The sequence below is a fragment of the Asparagus officinalis genome, chromosome 7 (genome assembly GCF_001876935.1).
Source record: "Asparagus officinalis chromosome 7, Aspof.V1, whole genome shotgun sequence".
Classification (NCBI taxonomy): Eukaryota; Viridiplantae; Streptophyta; class Magnoliopsida; order Asparagales; family Asparagaceae; genus Asparagus; species Asparagus officinalis.
The window spans coordinates 79,495,092-79,500,569 of record NC_033800.1 but is presented as its reverse complement, the minus strand read 5'-3'; positions in this window follow the sequence as shown (position 1 = coordinate 79,500,569).

Genomic DNA, 5,478 nt, shown 5'->3' with positions numbered 1-5,478 from the left:
GTTTGACGAGGTTCGCTCGATCGACAAGGTTCGTATGTCATACGAGGTTCGTATGTTTGATTATGTTCGCTCGTTCGACGAGATTCGTCTGTCATACGAGGTTCGCCTGTTTGACGACGTTTGTTTGTCAAACGAGGTTCGTCTGATTTGCTGAGAAGTGACCCTCACGTTTCGTAACAATGCGTCCATTGATTTCCTCGTATTTAGCAGTTATTGTATGTAGCAGTTACAACAGTATTAAGAGCAATTTAATGTATTGATGTTATAATCGTAATTATCATTAACAATTGTAACAATCATATTAATTGCTAGTGACTCTTGAGCTAGCCTTAGAGGCCTATAAATAGAACCCTTGGGTAGCTCTTGGTTGCTGCTGAAAAACTCTCTCGCGAGCGTGGAATGCGAACGTCGGTATAGAATACGAACGTCGGTATACACACGAGCTTGGAAAACGAACGTCGGATCGACGTTGTTGTTGCTGTTGTTGTGCTGCTGTTGCAGAAACTGTGCCCGTAGGAACCCTAAAACTAAAAGTTTTTGAACCGAAAGATTCTGAGATCGAGGAGATCTTTTGCCTTAACCGAAAGGTCTTACAGATTGAGGAGATCTTGATAGTACTGGGTTGGTGTATACCAAAATACTGTACTTATGGTCTTAGGATCCTTGCACCGGAGTAGACCAAATATTGCTTTAAGCACAGCATTTCACAAACGCACAGCAGTTAACTTGAAAAAGTTTAAAATAACAGCACATCATCCTTCACTGAATAATTCCAGATTTAACCATAATTTCCAACAATCTTAAAGCAATATTTCAGATCTACTAATGGATCCTGCGTAATTCCAGATTTAACCATAATTTCCAACAATCTTAAAGCAATATTTCAGATCTACTAATGGATCCTGCGAGGACTCTTGGAGTGGAATTTCAGATCTACTAATGGATCCTGCGAGGACTCTTGGAGTGGACTGTCTCAAGTTAGAAAACTTTGATGTATCTAATTTCAACGCATGGCGTCGAAAAGTTATTTTTGGGATGCAACTCCTAAAAATCTACTATGTAGTTTCTGAGGAGAAACCTGACTTTGAAGAAGACTCAGAGTCTGAAGCCTCTTGGGATAAAAATGATCATTTTTGTATGAGTTATCTCCTTAACTGCCTGGCTGATCATCTAGCAGATGCTTACACTAATAAGCCCTCTACAAAGAAAATCTGGAATGCTCTTGAGGAGCAATACAAGGATGAGGAGAAGCTTTCCAAGTCTCACCTCATTGACAAATTTTTGAACTTCAAGTTTAAAGATGACACTAAGGTTTTACCTCAAGTCAAAGAGCTCGAAAAGCTTTTTATGAAGCTGAAGGATGAAAAGATCAGTCTTTGTCAAACCTTCATTTCTGGTGCAATTGTCAACAAGCTTTCTCCATTTTGGATGTTGTTTTCCACGGACATTTGAAGAAGAAAAAGACAGGTGACTTTATCTAATTTGAAGATGTTCATTCGGATCGAGGACGAGATCCGGACTCGCACAAAGAATGAGCTCCTAGCTAAGCAGAAGGAGTCTACTAACATGGTGGCTATTAATTCTGAGAAGGGTACCAGTTCTTCTAAGAAAAAGAAGTTTTTTAACAAAAAGAAGAATCATAATCTGAAGAACCTGAATGTTCAGAAGAAAGATTTCAAGAAGAACGATAAATGCTTTAATTGTGGGAAGCAAGGATATTTTGCCAAAGACTACAAAGCACCAAAGAAGGGAATAGTACACAGTGTTAATCAACTTGATCATTGTGTGGCTATACTCTTTCAGGTGACAACTCCCAACAAAATCTCTGGTTGGTGGTTAGATACATGTGCTATCTGTCATGTCTGCTCCAATAGAGATTTGTTCTCTTTCTATGTTACTGCCAAAGAGAATGTATCAATGGCTGATCATTCTGTGGTTCCTGTTCTTAGAACTGAGACTGTGGTGCTGTCTCTTTCTTCAGGAAAGACTCTCACATTGAAGGATGTGAAACATGTTCCTTTAATTACCAAAAACTTAATATCTGGAAGCCTGCTGTGTGACGCCTGTATAAGGCTAGATTTTCAAGGAGGAAAGACTGTGTTATCTTTTAAGAAAATATATTTTGGCAATGCATATCGTACTGATGGCATGTATAAGATCAGTACTATTGTACCCAACTCAGTTGTAAATAAAGTATCCTCTTCTGCTTACTCCTCTGTATTATGGCACAATAGGCTAGGACATGTAATTATAGAAAGCTGTCTAGCATGGAGAAGTTAGGATTACTTTCGAAATGTGGGGGTAACACACGTGACAAGTGTGAAGTCTGTGTGCAAGCAAAGCTGACAAGGAAGTCATTTCCAAGTGTCACAAGGAGGACCAATCTATTGGATCTGATTCACTCAGATACTTGTGATTTCAAGAGCTTTGTCACTCGAGGCGGCATGAAGTACTTCATCACCTTTATTGATGACCACTCTCGCTTATGTCACGTCTACCTGCTAAAATCTAAAGATGAAGCTTTCAACAAGTTTGTCGAGTTTCGGACTCGAGTGAAGAAGCAGCTTGGACTTCAGGTGAAAAGACTTAGGAGTGACAGAGGAGGGGAGTACCGATCTAAAGAGTCGGAGGCATACTTTAAGGAGCATGGAATCATTGCTGAAACTACTGCTCCGTATTCTCCGCAATCTAATGGAATTGCAGAAAGGAAGAATCGCACAGTGACCGAGATGGTGAATTCGATGCTAATTACATCCGGTCTACCTACATGCTATTGGGGAGAGGCTTTGCTGATGACAAACTAAATTCTGAACAGAGTACCCTATTACAAAACTGATAGTACTCCTCATCAGTTATGGTTGGGATATCCAGATCCTTTGGATAGTCTCAAAGTGTGGGGGTGTCTCGCATATGTTCGAGTTTCAGATATCAGAAGGCCTAAGCTCGGACCAAAGGAAAACAGATGTGTGTTTCTTAGCTTTGCTGAAGATAGTGATGCTTGCAGGTTCCTTGACCTTAGAACCACTTCCATCATTGAAGCTCAGGATGCAGAATTTTTTAAGGATAAGTTTATCAAAGATAAATGATTATTGCTCAAAAATATAGCAGAGAATGCTAGTACGTCAGACGCACCAGAGGAGCCAGTTTCGCGAGAAACTGAAAGTGTCAGTGATGAATGAGTTACTGAACTATCTTTCAAACGTGTCAGAAGACAGAAAGATTTTGAAGATGACTTCATCACTTATAATATGGAAGAAGACCCACAAACTTTCCAAGAAGCAATGCAGCCAACAGACATTCTTCTGTGGAAAAAAGCTATAGATGATGAGATAGATTTATTAATCCAAAATCACACGTGAGAGCTGGTGGATGTACCTGAAGGTGCTAGGCCTATCAGTTGCAAGTGGATCAGAGCTGGTGGATGTACCTGAAGGTGCTAGGCCTATCAGTTGCAAGTGGATCTTCAAAAAGAAGCTTCGTCCTGATGGTACTATTGAGAAGTACAAAGGGCCTATCAGTTGCAAGTGGATCTTCAAAAAGAAGCTTCGTCCTGATGGTACTATTGAGAAGTACAAAGTAAAACTGGTGGCGAAAGGATTCTTTCAGAGAGAAGGAATAGACTTCTTTGACATCTATGCACCAGTTTGTAGGATCACTACCATCAGAGTGCTTATCGCATGGGCAGTGATAAAAAAGTTCGTCATACATTAGATGGATGTGAAGACTGACTTTCTCAATGGAGACCTCACAGAAGAGATCTACATGGAGAAACCAGAAGGACTTAATGCTCCAGCTGGTAAAGTTTGTAAACTTATTAAGTCTCTATATGGACTTAAGAAGGCACTGAAACTCTGGCATGAGAAGTTCGATGGGATTGTTCGCAACAATGGGTATCAAGTCAGTGAGTCTGATAAGTACCTATACATCAAGGTCGCTGAAGGGAATGTGGTGGTTATCTGCCTCTATGTGGATGATATGCTCATCGTCGAGAGTGATTTGGAGATAGTAACATATACCAAGAAATTTCTATCAGCTCAGTTCAGCATGAAGGACCTTGGGTGATTTGGAGATAGTAACATATACCAAGAAATTTCTATCAGCTCAGTTCAGCATGAAGGACCTTGGAACTGCGGACATAATTCTCGGAATCAAAATCATATACTCTGAAGAGGGTATTGGATTGTCCCAATCTTATTATGTCGAGAGCATGCTAAAGAAGTATAGCTACTACGACCTGCCAGAACTGTCAGTGCCGTATGATTATAACAAGAAGTTTCGATCGAACACTGAAAGATCAGTAGAGTAGCTAAGGTACTCAAAGATAATTGGAAGTCTTATGTACGCGATGAGCTGCACAATGCCAAATATAGCATTTGCTGTAAGAATGCTTAGTAGGTTCACAAGTAATCATGGAAATCTTCACTGTGATACTGTCCAGAGATTAATGAGATACTTAAAAGGAACTACAGGTCTGGGCCTATTCTACACTGGATATCCGACTATAATCGAAGGCTATTCAGATGCGAGTTGGTGCTCAGAACCAGATGAGTGCAGATCTCTAGAGGTTTTGTCTTCACCATGGGCGGAGTTGTCGTCTCGTGAAAATCTAAGAAGCAAACTATGATTGCACAGTCATCGATGGAATCTGAGTTCTTCGCACTCTGTGCTGCAGGAGATGAAGCTGAGTGGCTCGGTTGTATTCTCCGAGACCTTCCATTGACAGAATTGTAAAGCGCAATTACAATCTATTATGATAATCAGGCAACGGGTACTGTGGTAGAGAACTCATTATTCAATGGAAAGAAGCGGACCATTCGTTTGAAGCATGACTATTTGAGAGAACTCATTTGTCAAGGAGTCATCTCAGTGATTGATGTTCGGTCTTCAGAGAATATGGCTGATCCTTTGACTTATAAAGGTCTGAAAAAGGACATAGTCGAAAGGACGTCTGTTGCAATGGGTCTCAAAGTTTTGTGAGTCTTACAAATACTTACCATGTCCATCCAATTATTAGTTTAAAGCTTACGCTACTAATAATAAAGATAACTGGTTCAAAAGTCAAGTAAGATTTGTAAAGTTTGGTGAGTCTTACAAACACTTACCATTTCGTCAAGTTATTAGTTTAAAGCTTACACTACTAATGACAAGATGATTGGTTCAAAAGTCAAGTAAGATTTACAAGGAAATCCTATCATGTAAAGAGGTTGGCTGTTAAGCCTTAAGGGTCCAAAGCATTTCGGATGCGGAATGTTGGATAGGTAACATGCCTAAAGGACTCACCGATAATCCTATCATATAAAGGGGTTGGCTGTTAAGCCTTAATGAGTCCGAAGAATTTTGGATGCGAGGTGTTAGATAGGAAACACACCTAAAGAACTCACCTAGAATCCTATCATGAGAGAGGATGACTCTTAAGCCTTAATGAGTTCAAAGCAATTCGGATGCGGGATGTTTGATAGGAAACATGCCTAAAGAACT